At 37.4% G+C, this 22,761-nt stretch overlaps 1 protein-coding gene across 1 annotated transcript in view; it reads right to left on the bottom strand.

The window, feature by feature from the left end:
- Nucleotides 1-22,761, bottom strand: part of BNC1 (basonuclin 1) — a 304,829-nt gene that overhangs the window by 38,175 nt on the left and 243,893 nt on the right. The window lies entirely within an intron of this gene.

The raw sequence follows: 22,761 nt of genomic DNA, 5'->3' as shown, positions 1-22,761 counted from the left end.
TACTTAACAGAAGACAGCTTAGCCAGAAATAAGTTTTGAAATATATCTTTATTGCTTAATGTACAAATGCCCAAACATGTAAATTTTACTGATAGAAGAGGCAACTTATTCTCTCTAGTTGTTCACCTGATATGTATTTCATACAAATACAGTGCCCTATGTTTAGCATTTAAACATTATTAAAAAATGGGTAACTTGTACATCTTTACCCCCAAGTGGAGAATGGACATTCTCCGGCAGAATGTCACTGTATATGTAATGCATGGTAAAACAAGTCCACTGCTTTACAGTAGCATATTAAACTACTGTGAACCTTGAATACCAGAAAAGGAAATGCCCCACCCCTTTTTATGCTCGCTAAATATGGCTTTGCTGTCTAGTAAGTGTAAATATATATATGTGTATATATATATATGTATATATATATATATATATATATATATATATATAAAGACATGTGTGTGACTGAGTGAGTGAGATACAGCAATAACACATACACATGTCTTTAAGCATGCATTCCTTACACACTTGTAAAACTCTGTAATTATTGACTGACCAATACTTTACCAGCATGTACTATGAGGATAGATCTATGCTGCAAAATCAGGGATGGTTAGTAGGCATTGGAGGGGGTTGCACAACCTTGTCTTCTATGATTTTATTTTCATTAATTTGCTAACAATGAGACATCTGGGGTGTATTCATTCTACAAAGTAGCTTTACCTGCTAGTCATGTATGCGTATCTGTGCATGTCTTTATATATATATATATATATATATATATATATATATATATATGTATGTGAGTACGTCTGTGCTTCTTCTGAATGTGTGTGTGTGTCGACATTAAATATTTACATAACTTTTATTCTGAATGTAAAATATTTCAGCAACAATTACATATGCTACAGCAAGTTTGAAACATTAGGTAGAGGAAATATTTTACATAAAAAATATTAAAAGAGGTATATGGTAACACACACACACACACACACACACACACACACACACACACACACACACACTACACCATAATGCCCTCCAAAGCAAGTGCTATCAGGAAATTAACACCCTTTAAGGAGTGGTAAGGCAGTCTGTCTGCAGCATTAAGTCTCACAACATCCTTTGGGTGTGTGTTGATTCCCTGATAATGCCCACCCTGTCAGGCATTATTGCTAGCTTAACATACACTCCCAGTCATACTATTTTCTTATGCCGGCTAAGTAATCACAAAGTATATTGCATCCCTGTCCACAGTAGGAGCATTGTTATGGCATGGACTGGAAAGCAGAGCTGTAAGACTTATAGGAAGAATACAATGCAGTTACAGGAAGATCTGCGTAAAAGTGTTTGGCAAATATTTGTTGGCTTTATTTACAAATGTGATGTCACACCACGCACATGAAGTACAATTGATTATTTTTAAGTAGCTGTATATGTCGTACTTGGTTATATGTGTCAGTAAAGAAGGGTTTAATATACTTGGCAGACCCTTTACTGCTTCTTGGGTCACAGTCAGTAGGGAGATTGTAACATTTCTCACATCATCACACAATGACAGTTATGAAACCGTTCCTCATATTCTCTTATTCTTGCTGACTGTCTGTCTTCAACTGAATTTGCATTCTTGTTTATTTTGTTTCTTTACAAAAATGTCATCTTCATAGTCTTTCCCTTAAATTAATATATGTAAGGGACTGTTATGCCATTTCATTCTCTTCTTCTCAGGTATTAAGTTCTGATTTTTATCTTTTGTTTCATTGTTGATGCCTTTCTGTAAACTGCACCCATGCTGTTGCATGCCTTTGCAGAGACTGGATCTGCAGAGGTACTATTTATTATTAGGCAGTGTCGCATCCATAGACTAATAACATTTTTGCTATGATGCTAGTGATGTAACTTCAGAGCATCCCAGTGTCCTTGCAAACTTCCTAGCTGCATTCTTATATTACATTTAAGTTCAGCGGTTTGACTGCCTGACGTTCTACTCCATTTTTGTTGTTGTGCTGTCTTGTTTTCTGTTATCCACCCAACTGTGTTCTTAGTGTATTACTATGCACCAAGTATAAGCTCCATATTTCTGACTTTTTTTGCAAACTTTCTTTTTTGTATCACCTTCATGCTTCTGTTTTTGAATATAGCTTGCTGCAATTCACTGATTGCTCCATACCTTTCAGCTTATTTGTTCAAGAATTCTGGATAAAGCCAAAAATAATGAGTAGACAAAGGCCCAAAACCAGTGACAATTTTAAATATTACTCCAAACCTTTAAAAAGGTAACACAATTAACAGATTTTGCATCAACATGCATTATTTGAACAGTGCAAAGCATGAAACTCTAATGACAGGCATTATCGATTGACTGTAATCATGAGTTATTTACTAAAAATTTTTTTTTTATTTTCAATAAAGAAAATAAAGACATGGGAGAAATTTAAAATGTTTAACCCATACATGATAAGCAGGATTCATTTTGCATATATCATGCATTTTGTTGTTTGTCCTCACTATATTAGTGCTAAATAGGCACTTTTGTTTGATTTTTAACACAAGTACCTTTCCTTACCTCTGGCAGAATGCATTGTATATAGGGTTACATAACGGCTGTCTATATGTCTCATAAATATTTTTGAGAAAAAAGGCTGTATTTCAAAGAATATTGAGGTACCATTGTATGTGTGACTCTCTGTTTCTTTCAAAGATTCGCTGTCAAATCCAAAGCTTCATGGCCGGCCGTCATGGAATGTAAAAACATATTTGTACCTGCTGTTGCCTCGTTATGCAGAATTCATTCCATTCCAGTAACTTGGCCAGCAGTGCTTTAGATACCAATCTGTTGGTTTGACAGTGGTCAGCCAAAACCACATTCTAATATGTATTTCTTTAAGCTTCTTTAAGCTATATGAAAAAGCCTTTTTTGAGTATCCTAAATATACACAAGAAGGACTCCTTTAAATTGCTAAGTTAAAGCAGAAAACTATGTTTTTGATCTACAAGCTGCTCTTATTGGATTTTAAGTTTACCTTCTTTTTTTAAAATCCTTATATGTAAAGTTATGGAAGAAAAAAAAAACTACTTTCATTGGCGGCTCATGATATTGGACTGCAGCCCCCACAGCTGTGAACCACAATGGTACAGTCCATGAGTCCTACAACTCCTCAGCTCCATACAAAGTGAATCCAGACTACTAGACTGCTGCCTTACCAGTCTGGATTCAGGAAGAAGGAAGCAGACTGCTGATTCCCCAGAAGGGATCGGACTGCAGGTGTGTGTGTTTGTGTGTGAAATGCCCCAGCTGGTTTATACAGGTGGCTAGAGAGAACTGGTGGGCTTGAACCCTGTACCTTAGGTGCCGGTAACAAGAGCCTGAATTCCCTACCCACCACCATTTGTGAAATGTTTGCAGAATTTTGCCTCATATTTTGTTCTGTTCCTCATAAAATCTGTGGTTTCTGAGTTTTTAATTCTTTAAATAGTTGATGGTGCAGTAGTAGCATTGTTGCCTCACAGCTAGAGGTTCTCTGGTTTGATTCTTGGGTGGGGTGCCTTCTGTTAGGAGTCTGCATGTCCTCCTTGGGTTACTGTGGGTTTGCTCTGGTGTCCTCCCATGTTACAAAGACATGTGTCTGCAGTATTTCTCCCCGAGCCTCTTCTGAAAATTGGCTTTTGTTCCAAGTCAGACTTTTCTGGTTAACAAATGTTAAATAAATAAAATTGACAGGCATTTGAATTTTAGACTTCATATTCTTCAGAAAGTACATAGTAACACAAAACCTTTTATTCTAGCAATTTTCTAAGTTTATAAGATGAATATTTGAAATTTGTCCCTATTATTGGGACTGTATTCCCCCATTATTGGCTTTGTCCAGGTTTTTTGTGCTAAGGTTGAGAGCTATGGTGAGAACTGAATTCACTGGATATGTTTGAGGGCTGTATTCCCCCATTACTGGCTTTGTCCAGGTTTTTTGTGCTAAGAGGTTGACAACTATGGTGAGAACTGAATTCACTAAATGGTAGCCATTTAAGTTTCAGTCTTCCTCTCTTTCACAAAACAGCTGATTTAGCATAGTAGTATGTTGCTCTGACTGGTTTTCACAGGGTCCTGGGTTCAAGTCTTGGTAGTGAATTGCATGGTGGTAACACGACATTTTATTCTAGCAACATTCCAAGATTATACAAGCAATGTTTAAAATGTGTCCCTGGTTTTTGGGCTTTTGTCCCTCCCCAATACATTTTGGCTTTTTTCCAGACTTTTGTGCTGCAAAGTTTACAGAGACAGATTTTACAAGGAGCTGAGAGCTGTAGAGGAAGAGAAGTTTAGTGCTGCTTATGCTGAGACTGCTTGCACTGTTATTAGCACAACAGGTAGTGTACTTGCTTTTGATGCAGAGGGATGTGGGTTCCACTCCCATAGTATGTAGATGCATTGCTGATATTGTACTGTGTTGTAAACAGGGTGGATGCTGCCATCTTGAGAATGTCCTCTTTGGTGAAGATACCTAGTAACTATGAACCCATCCATTATTTGCCATCCATTCCCTATTACAATATTACTAGCTTATCATTTTTTTAAATGTAATATAGGCAATTTATTCCTCAAGGGCAACAGGCACTTTATTTGTAGATGAAACAATGAAATATAAAGTTGTTTGCTAGTAGCAACCTCTTCATTAGTTATAGATCTTTTTAATGTGGAATTATTTAGATGACTTTTACTTCTGCAGAGATTGTGCATATTTGCTGATACTGGTGGACTGTAGAAGTTTGAGTAGACTTTTATGATGGAAATGTTCTCAATTGGGCAGTGATGTCATTATTGGTGCATGCATTTTGTTTCATTGTTTACTGGAAAAATGCTCAAAACAATAAATTTAAAACACCCTCTAATAACTGTACTGTATTATACAAGGAATATAATTTAATGCAGTCAGGTAGGTGCATCACAGAACACATGCATGTTTTGTGTGCAAGGGCCCTATCATTTGAAAACAGCCCAAAGTTAATCTTTATCTGCCACTAGCCAAATGTATTTTCTTGAATGTGGGTTTCAATGCTGTTTCAATGAATGTGAGTTTCAAGGGCAGAGAAGTTTTAATGCTAAGTATGTTTTCATTGTGGGGCTGCGTTGCTTTGTTTAGCAGATGTTTAGTGTTTGTGCTGTAAAATGCAAAATAAAACTTTCAAATGAAGTCCAAATCATCGTAGAAGTAAAGCAGTATGCACATTAGTGTTTATGGTAAATGGGGTGAAATAGCCAAGTAATGGTTCATTGGAATGGTTGCAGGGCAGAGGCTCCATTCGACCATGATTTTGCGAGGGGGAAGGGTGGGAAACTCAAAGACAGCCCCGGCTGAACCATACCTCTCAACTGTCCAGATTTTCATAGAATGAATAGATTTTTGCTTCTTATTTTTGGTTTGTTCCTCATAAAATTTGTGGTTTTCTGGCAAATCATTTAGGAATTAAGTCACTAAATAATGACAAACACTGAGTTTCAGACTTCATAACCTTCTGAAAAATGCATACTAAAGCAAGACCTGTTATTCTATCAACTGTCTCAATTTATACAAGAGCAATTTTTAGTACTGTTTATATGTTCCCCCAGTATATTTGGTCTTGTCCAGATTTCCTGCATTAACAGGTTGAGAGGTATGTGCAAATAAATTGTTTTATAGAATTAATCATATCCAAACTTCTCAACTGTTCCCGATTTTGGCTCAAAATGTTGCTCTTCCCCTAATAATCCCTTTGCAAAAATGGCAATTTTGGATGAAAACATGGAGGGTTTCCAATTACTAAATAACTGTAATAATCAGAGTTATAGATTGCTTTTATTTCAGAAATGCATGTAGATTCTTTTATTTTGTCAGCTGCTCAAGTTAGCAGTTCTAATATTTAAAAAGTGTCGCTTCTTTGACAGGTTCCCCGCTGTATTATGTGGCTATTTTATATTTTTTGCATCACATTTTTGGTCCATTTTTCATAAAATTGTGTTTTTTGGCAAATTAGTGGCAAATCATTAAAGACTGAAGTTAGAAAATAATGACAGACATTTGAGTTTCAGATTTCATACCCTTCAGAAAAATTCATACTAATGCTTTATCTTTCTAAGTTTATAAGATAAATATTTAAAAATTGTCCTTATTTTTGGGCCTTTGTCCCACTTCTATGTATGACTTTTTCCAGATTTCTTGCTCTGAGGTTGAGAGGTATGACAAATGTGTTAGGGCCACCACAGTCAGCCAGAGACATTTCAAATTGTGACATACTTGTTGCACCCCACTTCCTCATGTAATCACTCTGGATGTGTCCAAGCAAGGCAAGGAACCGTTATGCAGTGTAAGTGTGCAGGGTATCCCCCCATCCAAGGTAGACATAAGTACTACAGTGGCTTTTCACCTGTCCTTGATTTTGCAGAATGTTCTGGTTTCTGTCACATTTTTATACTGTTGATTTATGCTTATTATTATTCAGAAAGTGCCTGTTGCTCTGTGTTTAAGTAGCAATGCTTTAATGACTATCAGGTAAGCTTGTCAGAGATTGTAAGATGCAAGTAAGCTTTAATAAGAATACTGCTAAAGAATTGCCAACACTGAAAGCCTTTCTGTTGTTGTCATGCAGAGAATACTTACATAACTAGATAACGTACAAGCCTTGGGTACTGAAATGCATATGACAGTATCTGTAATAAAGGACAGGATTACATTATTTTAAGAAGCTCATTACATTTGTTGGAGACTTGCAGTCATCTTTGTAGGCTTTACCTGTAAGCTAAACAGAATGCCAATCTATCATGTATGGTTCATAACTTCTGCAGTAATTCTTTAAGCAATTTATCTTGAGCTTGTTTCTTGTTTGCTTTTCATTTTTTACTTTGATCATGTTTTCTTCATGAAAGAAGTAGATAGTTGTCAGGCAGTAGGTCTTTTTTGGATAAGAAACATTTTTACAAGTGGGGGCATCGCAGAGATTGCTACTTTCAGCATGTAACTTGGTACTTTAATAAAGCTGAATATAAATTATAATTAGAACTGCATTGCCAGGAGAAGTGGTCTGAGTTGAGAGCTGCTTGTTTTGCTTATACTTGATTTTGACTGGCATTCCAGTAATGTATTTGAAAAGTAGTTTATTTTTTCATGCCTCACAACCTTTTTGTTTCCATCTAGATATTACGTAAGCTATCATGCAGCCAATGCATTGAAATATTTTTTTTCTTCTACACTTCATTTTGTCTTGATTGGGCTCTCATAATGATGGTTTGGCACCAAGGGCAGCATATTTAAAGTTACACTTTTTGTGGTTTTGAGCATAGCTCCTCCCCTTTCTAGTTGGCAGCTCCCCTTCCCATTGACCCCACCCATTCAGCTGTCTCCTGCAGCCCCCCTTTGATTTGAAGTCACCAGCCACCACTGCCTACTTTCCAAATCCTTGCTGTGCACTGACACTTCTGTAATGTTTGGTATTCAAAAATGATTAAGGGCAGCACCTGGGTATGAGTTTTTGTGCTGCCAGCTGTATCAGCTTTACTTACAGACTGTATATTAATGTACAGAAAACCAGCCCTCATTATTACTGGTACTCTCTCTCCAACGCTAAGGTATAGCATTCTTGAAGAAACACGCATATGCTGTACAACACAGTAATTCATTTTGCAGAGTAGCTTTCCCCTCTGCATTGCTACTGAGGGGGCTCTGTACATGTGTTTTCCTCAAATGGTGCTATGTAATATGTAGCATAGTTAGAGAACTAGAGTGTAGGTATATGGACCACAGCCTCTCTGCAAATGGCATAACTTGAAAATCTTAGTTATTTATATATACCATGCCAGTGTACCAGGTGGAGATAAACTGGTCTGTGACAAGCTCAGTGTGATAAGGTAACTGCCCCAAATCTAAAGTAAACCCATATATGAATCCATTTAAGTTATTGGTTGATTTCTTTTTGGAACTTATTTTATTATAAAATTACACTGGTGACCCCTATCTTCAGATGGTGGTAGTGTAATACATTGCAATCATGTAATGGTGTGAATAAGGACATGTGCAATCTTGGAGTTAATATAGGTTTAGATATGCAGGGGGTTGTGTGTAGGTTCATGGATGCCAATGGACTTATGGTGGTATATTGGCTCTCAGTGACAGTGCAAATCTATAATACACTATATGTCAAATATGTGTGTTCCTATGTGCGTATGCAGTTTCATTTTTTCATCATCAGAAAATGCACAATCTTACTTCCATGTTGAATTGTCTGTGATCTTTGTCCTTTCTTTAGCAATATTATAGTAAGAAAAAAAAGAAACTGCACATTACATAACAGCATTCAGTAGTGCTCTAGTCAATGGCAGTATTGCTTTTCATTTCATTTACTGTCACCCTGTTGATCTGACTACTTTAATATCCTTCAAGCATCCAACACATTAGCATGTGGGACATTAAATGCTTTTGTAGTCTAATTAGCTGATGTGTGATCATTATTAACTGAATTCTGCCTTGTCTGGTTGATGTTCTGATCAGGAAAGCATCTTTTGTAGATATACCAGTGCGCATCTCTCTGGATACTTTTCTAGAAATATCGGCAAACTTTATAGAATAGTCTTGGGCAAAGTCTGATCTCTCACAGCCACTCCTGAAGTCTCTCATTACCTCTTTCCTTTAGAACAGAAAGTCCATCATGATTACTTTAATACAATCTTTATCTTGACTTATTCTGATTAAGTGTATGCTAAAAATGATTTTTTCATTAGTGAACACAGATGCAGACATAGGAATTCTTTTTTTTAGCCTATGAGCTACTAGTAGCCAGCCTAATAATCGGCCAAGAACATGCAATGATCTGGTCATGTACTACAATAATGGTAGATGAGAACCTAGACAGCAGTCTGTTAATACTTTGTGACTTCTGTAATAAATGTTTTAAGGTCTGCATTGCGCTCTCAGATAGTCCTAACACATCCTAGCCTAATGGTCAGCATATATCATTCTGAAATCTCCAGTGATCTGAAATAATTTAAACACTGAAGTGGCATACCATGTCTCATGACTACTCATTTTAGTCCACTGATCCCACATTGACTTCAGAATGTATGTCTCTTTCAGTAACATTCAATATGTCTGACATACATTCTGGTAACATTGAAAGACATCTGTCCCAGTCTTGCTCCTATGGTCTGTCTGAGAGTCAATAAGACAATATAGTCTTTTATCAGATTGTTATTGTGGAAGTCATTATATACATCATGATTTTAAACATCTTACTTTGCTTGTTTAAGTATTCCTGACCAAATAAATTATAAGATGTTTTGTTCACTTGAATATATCCAGATGACACTGGTGCATTTTTGTCAAAATTTATTCGCAAATCAGTTGATGCTATCATTTCATTGCTTTTAATAGTAAGCTCTGTATACATCTAATCTTTTCTTTAAATGAAAACTATAGCTGTATGTCTTTCCTTATGGCTGTCTTCTGTTCAGGTGACTTTTTTATGGCAACTACTTTGAACATTTGCAATAATGGATCCTTCTTAGCAATTTTCTGAAACTTTTTAAGCTTCTTTTTACTCATGGATAATGGCATTCTAGCACAATGTATTTAATTTCCAAACAGACTTTATTGTTTCTCTGGCAAGCATGAGCTACTCTGCATATCTGCTGCATATATCTGGTTTTCTCACTTATAACATAGAAGTTATATTTCTGTAAACTTATCAAAATATCAAAATCAATGGGCGGTGCAGTGGTGTAGCAGTTAATGTTGTCACCTCACAGCAAGAGGTTCTCTGATTCGATTCTCAGCTAGGGCACCGTTTGTGCGGAGTTTGCATGTTCTCCCTGTGTTCGCATGGGTTTCCTCCAGGTACTCTGGTTTCTTCCTGCAGTCCAAAAACATGCGTCCAGAGCATTTCTCTGTGGGCCTCTGCTGAAAATAGGATCTGTCCTAGTCGGCTTTTACTGGTCAACAAATGTTAAATAAAATAAAAATTAAAATTCTTTGCAATCTTGGAGAGAATTTACATATTATTCCCAAGGTACAATAACTGGGCTCGATTAGACAGAAATTATTTTTCACAGGAACATGTGCATTTAGTTTTCAACTTTGATACACATCCAATAACTGTTTCAGACCATGTGCCAATAATTACTAAGATAATAATGCAGATTAATAAAATAAAGATGAGACACTGGCTCTTTCCCACCTGCCTGTTAAAAAGAGGGGAACTTAAGGAATTATCCAGGAGTTATTGAGGAAGTTAGAAAGTACTCCAAAAGTTACAGTTAGTGAATGGGATAAAATGAAAGTGGAGTTTAAAAATAGGGTAGAAATAAAAGAAAAATAGATCTGGTTAAAGAAGTAATAAGAAGTATTTAGAAGGAACCGGTCTACAGGAAAGTCCCCAGGAATAGATGGTATTCCTGTGGAAGTTTGGAAGTTAGGAGGGAAGAAGGTGATAAAGATCTGGAAGGTTTTGTTTAACAGTATTTTAAGAGAAGGAGAAGTACCAGCATCCTGGAAGAAGGCGGTGGCAACGCTAATACCTAAAGAGGGTAAAAATCCATCGGATCCAGCTTCATACTAAACTAAACACTAAAGTAAATAGATTTCAATACTAAACCATGATTATAAAGTATTTACGTCTTCTTTTTCTGGCTTTTTCCTGGTTAGGGGTCGCCACAGCAGATCACCTGTCCGCTCATGATTGGCAGTAGAGTTTTACGGTGTCTTGTTGCCAGCCCAGCGCCCAACCTTCCACAGAAGGCACACACACTCACACCTAGGGCCAATTTAGAGTGTCCAATCCATCTACAGCATGTCTTTGGGATGTGGGAGGAAACCATAGCACCCGGAGGAAACCCACGCAACCACAGGGAGGACATGCAGACTCCGCACAGAAGGCACCCCAGCTGAGGATTGAACCAGAGAACCTCTTGCTGTGAGGTGGCAACGCTAATCACTGCACCACCATGGCGACCCCATAAAGTGTATATAATGGCTAACAGAATGGGAAAACTGATACCAAAATTGATAGATATGGATCTGTACGGTTTTGTGGAGGGGAGGCAAACATTTGACAATGTTAACAGAACAGTGATGATCCAGATGGAAGCAGAATGTAAGAAAGTACCACTTTTATTGGTGGGTCTTGAAGCAGAGAAAGCATTTGACAGAGTAGACTGGGACTTCATGAGCAGGGCAATGGAAGCCTTTGCTTTCCCCTGATACAAGTATAAAGTTGATTAGAAGAATGTATGAGGGATTGGAAGCGTGTATTAAAGTGGGTGGGGTCCTCTCAGATAATTTCTGCTTGAGTAGAGAAATCAGGCAGTGTTGTCCACTTTACCCTTTGTTGTTTGCTTTATATATAGAACCATTGGCAAAGAAAATAAGGGACTCAGAAATTCAATGATATAATTGGTATGGTAGTTAAGAAAAGCTGGCTCTGTTTGCAGATGATATTGTTTTATACATGACAAAACCAGAAAAAGGACATTACAGTGTTGTGGAATATTTTAAGACAGTTTAAAATCTTCTTGGGATACAAAATTAATGAAACTAAAACAAAGGCAATAACGGTAAATTATGTACCCACACATGAATTGGTACAACAATATCCATATTTATGGGGACATGATAAAATTAAGTATTTAGGAGTATGGATTAGAAATACCTCTGTGGTGGCAGCTAAGGATATGTGGGAAGAGACTAAACAGAAGATAATATAAAAACTGAGAAACTGTAAGTTTTGTTATATGGATATGGATACTAAGATACAAGCTATTAAAATGTTTTTAGTCCCTTTAGTCTTATACACAGATCGGCATACTTTTATCAACCTGAGAAGTTGTGGATAAAAATTAAAAAAGAGTTTAAGGATTTTATCTGGGAAGGGAAGACAGCAAGGGTCAAGTGGGATAAGCTGATTCTAGAATAAAGTGGACTAGGATTACCTAATTTGAGGGGGCATTTTAGAGCAACACAGTTAATGCTCTTATACATAGCACAAGCAGAAAACTATAAATCAAAGTGGAAAGGATTGATGCTGACAAAGGGAGGAAGCTCAAGAAATAAGTAGAGATTGGGATTTTGGATGCAAACTCTTAAGGAGAACAACCAAAATCATACAGAGTATTATATTCATAAAACAGCAGGGAGTATTCTAAGAACCAAACCAGCACGAGAATGGAGAAGAGAGATTTTCCCAGTAGGGATGACTGTGGTCAGGGATACAGATAATAGCCAAGAGGGAGCTAGAATTTATTGGAGAAAACTGGCAAAGGAGCCAAGGTACTGGTAGCAAATAACTAGAAAGGTAAGGTTAACAGAATGGGAAGAGGCCAATAATTTATTTGGAATGCATGTTAAAGACTGCCTTCCCTATCAAGGATTGATATCAGAGTATAGACAAAGAGAAAGAAACAGGGGGCTCCTAAATTAAAGACCAGCACTGGTTGAGTTTTTAATAGAATCTAGAAGAGAAGCTGCCATTAAAAAAGGAGTAATTAGTAAAGCATATAAAATAGTACATGATAATTATAAGAATCAATCAGAGGAGCTTAGAAAAGATTGATAAGAGACTGGATAAGCAATTCACAAAGATACAATGGGGGATATATGTATATCTCCCAAATATGCAACAGAGTCTACAAGATTTAGGATCTTTGCCTGGAAGTGTTTACACAGGTATTTTTATACCCCAAGTAGACTCTAAAGAGTTTTTCCTCAGGTGGATAGCAAATGTTGGAGGTGCGACGGGCAAGAAAGCGGTAGCTGGGAACATATTTCTGGGAGTGTAATGAGCTGGCAGACTTTGCGGATTCCCTGCAGACCACTCTGTCCGAGATGCTGGGTGGGCAGATTGGACTGACTGGGGAGATGATTTTTTTGAGTTATGCTACAGAATCGGAATTGCCTGGAGGCAAGCAATATAATAATAATAATAATAATAATAATACCAAGGTAAGCCTTGCTGAGTCTAATTATGGTGGCTGCCAAAAAAAGCAATTACTAGAAAATGGAAATCAAAGTATAAACCAACTTTACTAGAAATAGTAAATACAGTAAGAGAGATAAAACAACTGGAATTAGGATCTTTAGAAAAGGGAAGGAGCAGACTACATAGGAAAATGGGAATTGTGGGAACAATAAATGCAGAGCAGGAATGAGGGTTAAGAGGCAGGATCTGAATAAGCCATATAATGCTTAGCTAACAATGACTGGATGGTTTATAAGTGATGTATAATGTTTGCAACTACAATTGTTTCAATGGTGTCTGTGATATAAACTGTAACTAAAGTGGTATCATTTTGTATGGTTTTCTCGCACATCAAAAACAGGTACATTTGCAGATTGCTAAAGAGAAAACAAGAGATTACTTGGATAATATGCATGAGTTTAGAAAGGCCGACATTTAGAAACTGTTTTTTTTTTTTTTTTTTATGAAACCAGATCCCAAAAACGTTTGGCACAACATCTTAGACAACAGAAAGTAGAAAAGGTTGTTGTCAAACATAGGGAGCCTATAACAAGAAAAATAATCACAGATCCTGTAGAGGTATTAGAGATTGTTCAGAAATGTTATAATAAAGCAGAGAAGTGGGAAAGCAAGAAAAAGCACAAATGGAAACATTTATGTAAGACTGAAATATGACGTGTTTAGAGCTAGATGAGGCGCACGAATTAACAGTTAAGATAGGAGATAAGATACAAATGGTGACGCATAAGCAGTCTGCAGGAAAGTCTCCAGGAAAAGATGGCACTCTGGTGGAAGTTTGGAAGCTAGGAGGGAAAAAATGATTAGATCTGGAAGGTTTTAACAGTATTGTAAAAGGAGGAGCAGCACCAGCATCCTGGAAAAAGGCTGCAATACCTGCAGATGGTAAAGACCCATCAAATCCAGCTTCATGCAAGCCCATTTCAATGTTAAACCATGTTTATAAAGTGTTTATATCTATAATGGCTAAAACTATGGCAAAGGTAATGCCAAATTTGTTAGATATGGACCAATGTGGTTTTGTGGAAGGGAGGCAATCATTTGACAACATTAATAGAACAGTGATAATCCAGAGGGAAACAAAATGTAAGAAAATCCTGCTGTTATTGCTGGGTCTTGATACAGAGAAAGCATTCGTCAGAGTAAGCTGGGATTTTATGAGTAGGGCAATGGAAGCATTTGCATTTCTTTATACAATAATAAGGTTAATTAGAAAGCTAGATGAGGGATCAGAGGCACAAATCGAAGTGGGAGGGTTCCTGTCTGTTACGTTGTGTCTGAACAGAGGAACCAGGCAGGGATGTCCTCTTACCCCTTTGTTATTTTACATTATATTTAGATCCACTGGGAAAGAACATAAGAGACTCAGAAATTTAAGGATTTAATTGGTATGATGTCCAAGAAACATTAATATTTGCAGATGATGATACTTTGTACCTGATGAAACCAGAGAAAGACAGCTCATTGTTGTGGAACATTCTGAGACCGTTCTATTTTTTTGGAATATAAAACTAATGAAGATAAAACAAAGGCTACAGCTATAAACTATATATCCACTTGCGAATTGGTTAGCCATATATACAGGGAGATGATAAAATGAAGTATTCAGGAGTATAGATTACAATTATTCTGTTATGGCAGCTAAGGTTATATGGGAAGAGACAAAGCAAAAGATAATACAAAAAACTAAAAAAACTGGAAGCTCTTGAGTATGGATATGAATAGCAAGATTCAGGCAGTAAAATATATTTAGTCTCTTTAAGTTTACACACAGGCAAGGGCGCAAGGCGGTGCACTTGCACCCCCCTCCTGGAGTGGGCAGGTGGGTGGGAGATTAATTTTCTTTTAATAACCAAAAAAAAAAAATTTTTTTAAGGGAGTTCTTCTTTAAGAACGGTCTCGTAGTTTGCTGGTCCGGTCGCATCAAGTCTGTGCGTGCAGACGTCTTGTTCCTCTTCTCCCGCTATTTGAAATTACTGTTCACGTTGTTTGGTAAGGGAATTGTGTTGAATGCTGCAGTAAGTAAGGGAATTCCTCACCCACTCTGTTAAGCTATTGCTTTTGCTTCTCTTCACGTCAAGTCAGGTAAGGGAATTTAGTTGCACACAACACTATGTACACATAGAGGGTATTCCGAGACATTTGCTGTGTCATGGCACAACATTAAACAGCTACTTTTGGAGCTTGAGTGGTTTAAAATGGGTGCATAAACTCGTAGGCCAAGTCTTTCCTGCAATGCATTGTTTTTATGCTAACCTTTTGTGGTGTAGTGTCTCAAGGGGGTGGTGGAGGACCACAAGCTGAAACCTTAAATTGGCTTTGATTTGTGTATTTTTGCTAGAGACCCCGGGTCACTTTATTCATACCGGATCATCAAATAACTTAGTAGTATAACCTTCCGTTTGTATTTTTCGCTTTGGTGTTTACTCTGTTGCTTTCATCCGTAATGACTTCTGTGTGTGCATTGTCCCCCTGTTTTTAATCTGGTAGGAGTGGTACAGCATGATAACTGCCCACCACTAAGCTACAGGTAGCGATTGCATGGTTTCTTTAAATTATAATGGGATACTGTAGTAAACTCCACCTAAGCTTGTAGGTTCTACTGAACTGATCGTTAAACTTAGGTTTGGGGCACCGCAAGAGCGCGCGTTGCTGGCATGCTTGTGCAAGTTTATCAACTAATTATTGTATTTTGTTCTCTACAACTGATCCATGATAGTCTGCGCCTTTCTTGGTTGGTTCGTTCAAAAAAGTTGCCATTTTGGATGGGGTTAAGGAAGACTAAACATCAATTGTTTCTGGTGTCTATGTCGGTGTTGTGAAAGGGTTATGCAACCACTGTTACTTTAATGATTGAAGCACAAGTCTGTAGTTTCTTAAAAGAAATTCTTTATCATTAATGAGGCCGCATATTGAGACTTAAGCAGTTGGTTGGAACTGTAATGCTGAAGCTAACAAATAGTTGCATAGTTGGTAGCAAAGCACAAAATTTGGTACATCTGTTCCAACATGCTTCACCAACATTTCTCGTGATGGTACTCCCTTTTTTTGTTTTTTTCTGGCAAATCATTCAGGATTGAAATCAGAAAATAATGGCAAACATTTGAGTTTTAGATTTTATATCCTTAGAAAATGCATACTAATGCAAACCTTGTTGTCCTATCCACTTTCTAGGGAGGTAGGGGGATGTATGTGTGTGTTATACCTTTCAACTCTACAGATTTTCACAGACTGTCAAGATTTTTGCCTTATATTTTTGAACTGTTCTTCATAAAAATTCTGTTTTTTTTTGACAAATCAGTGGGATGGGCAAAGGATTAAAGTTGCTAAATGACATGTATTTGAGTTTCAGACTTCATGTCCTTTAGAAAATGCATTCTAACACAATCCTGTTATTCTAGTAACATTCTAAATGTGTCCCTAGTTTTGGGCCTTTGTCCCCAACATTATAACAGGCTTCGTCAGGCTTTGTCTAGATTTCTTGTGCGAAGAGATGAGAGGTGTGCGTCTTTATGTATAAGAGGGAGGTAGCATATCCCTCAGTTGTCCAGGTTTTTGCAGAATGCCCAGATTTTTGCCCCATATTCCTCCTAAAAAGCATTGAATTTACTAAATAATAACAGACATTTGAGTTTAGACTTCATACCCTTTAGAAAAATGCTTACTAATGCAAATCCTGTTCTAGCAATTTTCTAGGTTCATGAGAGCAATATTTATAATCTGTCCCTATTTATTTTAGGCTTTGTCCAGATTTCTTGCACTAAGAGGTTGAGGTGTGTGTGTGTGTGTGTGTGTGTGTGTGTGTGTGTGTGTGTGTGTGTGTGTGTGTGTGTGTGTGTGTGTGTGTGTGTGTGTGTGTGTGTGTGTGTGTGTGTGTGAGATGCCCTAGGTAGAGGTAGTAGATGGAATGTATTTTCAAGGAACTGTGAGCTTCAAGGGAAGAGAAGTTTACTGCTGCTCATGCTAATTCTGCTTAAAATGTGCAACTGTTTTGTTTAGCAAATGGTATCATGATTGTGGTATAGAATTTTAAATCAGTGTTAGTAGCACAGCAGGTAGCATCCTTGCATCTTGATGCAGAGGGCTGTAGGTTGTAGTCCCACAGCAAGCTGATTTTGTATTTTAAGGGGGTGGGGTGCTACAGTCCTGAGTACGATGTTCTCTGAATGAGATGCCTAGAAACTATGAATCTGTCCAGCCCTTTTCCAATATACCAGCTTACATTTTTTTTTAATGAAACAGAGGCAATTTATTCTTTGAGGGCAGCAGGTACTGAATTTGTAGATGAAACAGTGAAATATAAAGTTGTTTTCTAGCAACAACCTCTTCATTAGTTACAGATATCTTTAATGTTGAGTTATTCAGATGACTTTTACTTCTGCAGAGATTGTGTATATTGACTGATATTGATGGATTGTAATGGCAAATGTTTGAGTGGCCTTTTATGATTGAAATGTTCTGAATTGGGCAGTTTGTCATTATTGGTTTGTATGTTTTGTTGTATTTGCTTAGTGCAAAAATGTTCAAAACTATAAATTTAAAACACACTCTAACAAGTGGTGCTGTATTATGCAAGGGATATAATTCAATTTATATATTATAATTAATATAATCAGTAAGGTGAATCAAAGAATGTTTGTATGGCCCGAAAAAATGCATGCAAGGGCCTATGATTTGAAAACAGTCCAAAGGTAAACTTAACCTGCCACTGGCCAGATGCATTTTCTTTGAATGTGAGTTTCAATGCTGTTTCAATGAATGTGAGTTTCAAAGGTACAGAAGTTTTAATGTTAAGTCTGTTTTCATTGTAAGACTATTGTTTTGTTTAGGTTTAGTAAATGTCTATCAGTGTTTGTGCTATAAAATTTGACATAAAAGTTGTAAATGAAATTAAAATATCTGTAATTATTGTAGACATAAAGCATAAAACAGTATGTACACTGAGAGATTTGAACTGTGTCTATGACAAATGGGAAGAAATATCCAAGTAATGGGACACTTGAATGGCTGCATGGGCGGGGGGGCTGTGTGGGTGGAGGGGGGTGGAGCTGTGTGGGCGGGGCTCTGGGTTTGCACCCCCCTGCAAAAAAATCCTGCGGGCTCCCTTGCACACAGGTCAGGTATATTTTTATCAATCAGAGGAGAAGTTGTGGGTAGTAATTAATAAAGAGTAAAAGATTTTATATGGGAGGAGGAGAGGGCAAGAGTCAAGTGGGATAAGTTGATCCTCCTAATAGAACAAGGAGGTTTAGGATTACCTGATTTGAAGGGATATTTTAAAACTGCACAATTATGGCTCTTATATATAACACAAGTAGAACTTTACAATTCAAAGTGGAAATGGATAATGATGAAAAAAGTTGGGGGTAATTAAAAAATAAGGAAAGAATAGGATTTTGGACTCGGATCTCTAAGGAGAGTGACAACAGTCATACAGAATATTAGATTTATAAAATAGCAGAAAGTATACTAAGAACTAAGCCAACACAGAAATGGAGAAAGGAGATTTTGCCAATAGGGGTGACTGCATTTAGGGGTACAGAGAATAGACAGTTGGGGTCTGGAATTTACTGGAGGTAGATGGCAAAGGAACCAAAGTAATGGAAAAAATAATTAGAGAGGGAAAGGTAATAGAATGGGAAGAGGCCAAAACGACATTTGGATTGCAGGCTAGTGATTGCCTTCCCTATCACGGATTGATAGCATATGGAAGGAAAACAGGGATAGGGGACTCATAAAGGAAAGACTCACACTGGTTGAGTTTTTAATTGAATCTAGAATAGAAGCTGCTGTTAAAAAGTGATAATTAGTAGGGCATATAAAATATTGCATGATAACTATAAGACTCCATCAGAAGAGGTCAGGAAAGATTGGGACGAGAGATTAGATATGCAACTTACAGAGAGACATTGGGAAGACAGATGCATGACTCCCAAATATGCAACAAAATGTAGAAGATTTAGGATTTTTGCATGTTAAGTGTTGTGTAGATAGTTTTATACCCCACAGACTTCAAGAATTTTTCCTCAGGTAGACAACAAATGTTGGAGGAGTGATGATTAAGAAAGAGGTAATTGGGAACATATGTTGTTAGGAGTGCAATAATCTGGCAGTCTTTAAAAATTCCCTGCAGACTACTCTGTCAGAAATACTGAGTGAGCAAATTGGTGTAACTAAGGAAATTATTTTTTGAGCTGTGATACAGAATCAAACTTGCCTTGACATAGTAAAGCCTTGCTAAGTTTAATTCTGGTGGCTGCCAAAAAGCAATTACAAGAAAATGGAAATCAAAGTCTAAACCAGCTATACTTGAAGTAGAGAATATTGTGACAGATAAAAAAAATGGAAAGTGGGATCTTTAGAAAAAATGTAGGAGTACGTTATATAGAAAATGGTAATTGTGAGAATGATAGATGCAAAAAATGTTTTGGAGGAGGAATGAGGTTTAAGAGATGGCAGAAATTAAATAATTTATGCAATGTTGCTTAGATTATATCGGCTATAACAATATATGTGATATACAATGTTTGTAAATGTGAACTTGTTTAATATGGTTTGGTTACTTTTATATAAATATAGATTTGCCTTTATCACAAGTAATAATTCAATAAAGGTGCTAAGACAGTTCTTTGTACCAGTGGCATAGAGGGCAGCAAAGCCATCCTAAGTTCAGTTAGTGGCTTTGGTGCTTTATGGTGCAGGTGAGGAGGTCCATCCTAAGGATAGAGTATACCTCATGGTTGATCTATAGAGGAGGATGACAAAATGCAGGAGTGTTGTCTTCAGGGTGGCACTGCAGTGGCAGAGTTGCTGCAGAGGTGATATGACATGCCAGCTTGCCCATTTCCCCATTGCATGCTTTTCTCTCTAATGTAAATTGGTGTGTGTGTGTGTGTGTGTGTGTGTGTGTGTGTGTGTGTGTGTGTGTGTGTGTGTGTGTGTGTTTGGGGGGTAACACATGACTATATACAAAAAACACTCATTGGCAGCAACACAATGCCCAATCATGGATTAGAACAAATCCAGGGGAGGTCAGTCAGGTTCAGCAGACCAAGTTAAGCATGGAAAATGGTTAACTGTGGGAGGAGCCTAAAATATTTAAAAATAAATTCTTTGTAATCTGGGTGGTACTTTGTACATCAGTTTTATGAATAAATTCTGCAGTGCATTATGGTAACTTTCTACTTGCAGTTCATTCCCATAAACACAGTGAAACATTTTGCAGCACATGTTATTCTTAATAGTTATTTTTCTATTTGAGTATATCTATTCTGACATTTGGTAAAGGTGTGTGACTCCTAAGGCAAATGGTTTATTCTCTCACAATTACTGCACCAGCTCCATTAATGCAGTCATCTGCTATGTGACTGCTTTAAGGACATAAAATATTTCATTCTTCGTACTCTTTTTAACTAACTGAAGATTTCAAAAATCTTTCTTATTCCTCATTCTTGTACCACTCCACATCTTGTTGCATTGATATTCTTATAGCACAAGGCTTGGAGTGGCGTGGCACATCAAAAAGGGAAGATAATTCAATTATTTTAAACGTTTTCAGTTCTGCTTAAATATTTAGATTGCATGTATAATGAGTGACCTGTGTGATGATACTTTGTACTGTTCTGCTCTGTTCAATGTTTAGCTAAAGAAGTTATCTGTTTGCATTTTAGTTTGTTATAGGACCTCGGTCTTATATTTTAATTAGCAGTTGTAGAAAGACTGTGTTTTTTCATTATGTTGCACTTCTATTTCCACAAGTAGAATTATATGTAAAAGTTATCTGTCTGTATTATAAATCCTGATGTACCATAGTCTTTTAGTTTAATTCACATTTGTGGCAGGACTGTGTAGTACTACTGCCAGATTTGTGCCTTAGTCATTTATTACTGCATTTTTTTCCATTAACAGTGTTGCTGGTAAATGTCTGCATAATTTGGTGCCTTAAACTGTAGTAGAAGTTAAAAAGTGAAAGAATCGTCTCTGCTGCAGCTTGTGCAGCTGTGTTCTTATATTCTGCTTATCATTTACTTGCTTAAGGTTGCATTCTGTGTCTGCCCCATCCCCCACTAATGCATTAAGCTAATGTTTCTGAAAGAACTCCAATGCTAACTTTCTTTGTTTGGAAGCCTCTCTAGCTAGCTTGCTTATTCCTTGAAAATGTTTTACAATTGTAAGGCTGTGTTTCTGGCCTCCACCCCTTATGGTAATCTGATTTCCAGAGTTCCTTTCTCCTCTCTTTCATTGCTGTTGTCTGTTGTATAAGCTAATTTTGTACTCTTCCCATCCATTGTCTTCCACAGACCAATGGTATTGAGTGCCCACACAGCAAACAAGTATTGCTCTTGAGTAAACCTCTTTAGCTACATATTGGCTCCTGCTCACTTTCCTTGTGCTCAGCAAAGCATGGAGTCCTAGACAGCATTCCAGAAGTGTTTTACTTGTATCCATTGCCATCCAGGAAGATGTAAGTACCTTTGATTGCTAAAATACACTTGCTTAAGTTATTTTGAGTGATCACAATTTCCTGCTTTTATGTAAGCATTTCACTAAATTTTTTGAAAACAATTGCTTTTCCTCTCACTGTTACTGCTGTAGGACTGTCTTGAAATTGCTTTCAGCAAGGGATTTCCAGCTGGCTGTTTAAGTGATTTGTGGTAGCAGTGCACTTGTGGGTCTTTCTACTGTGTTTTTATATTAGGAAGATTTGGCTTATTCATCCTGTTGCAGGAGGTGTTTGCCTGGTTTATCTGAGTTGGGAATACACAAAAGGACTCATAGTGTAGCCATTTTATTGTTCAGAAGGCTCATTAGTTACTTTTCTGTGCTGCTATGAATTTTATGGGTTTGCATGGTTTAGCAATACCCTGTACAACAGTAATCATCTAGAATGCATATGTTCCCTGTACCCTATAAAGCAGCAATATAGGTTCATAGGTTCATAGGTTCATACTAGGCTATCTGCCCAAGGGCATTTATAAGCCTAGCCCAGAGTTTTGTGGCTTTCGCCACCCCTTTAGTTTGAAGAAAAACTATGCCCATTATTTTGCTGTGCCTCTGTCAAGCAGTGACACTGAGGTAATCCCTGGGGTATATCTGCGATCTCCCATCCATTGGTCAAGATTTCTCTTGAACAAGGCCAGTGAGGTGCTCTGCCTCACATGTACCGGGATTTTGTTCCACAGCATAGGGAGTCTCTGGGTGATGAATCTGTCCCTCCAGCACGTCCTATTAATAACCGTGTCAAGGTTTAAGTTTCCCGCCCTTGTAGTTCTGAGGGATCTAGATTTTTTGAGGTGAAGCATGTTCATCAAATCTGGCTTTGACATGGCCTTGCATGTCAGGCACAGGTCACCTCTGAGCAAGCGGTAAGCGACTGAATAGAGCTGGAGTTCTTTCAGTCGGGCAGCATAAGACATATTTTTGAGACCCTTTATCCTTTTAGTGAGGAACTTTTGGGGCCTTTCCAGCTGCTGCAGGTGTCGGGTCAGATACATTCCGAATGGGGCATTGTACTCAATCATTGGTCTGATGAGTGATGAGTACAGGGGGACGATGACCTCCCTTGATCTAGATGTGAATCCCTTCATGATCAGGTGGGCAATGTAGAAGGTCTTCCTAACTACTTTAGCAATGTGAGTGTCAAACGAAAGGTTACTGTCAACCTGGGTCCCCAGATCCCTGATAACTTCTTCTGTGCTCAGTGGATTGCCACCTATATGGTAGCTAGGGGTAACCTTGTTTTTCCCGAAGGGTATGACTATGCATTTCTTG

Source organism: Protopterus annectens, chromosome 7.part0 (assembly GCF_019279795.1).
Source record: "Protopterus annectens isolate FY-2018-M chromosome 7.part0, PAN1.0, whole genome shotgun sequence".
Classification (NCBI taxonomy): Eukaryota; Metazoa; Chordata; order Ceratodontiformes; family Protopteridae; genus Protopterus; species Protopterus annectens.
Note: the sequence above shows the minus strand (reverse complement) of the source record. Positions and strands in the feature narration are given on the sequence as shown.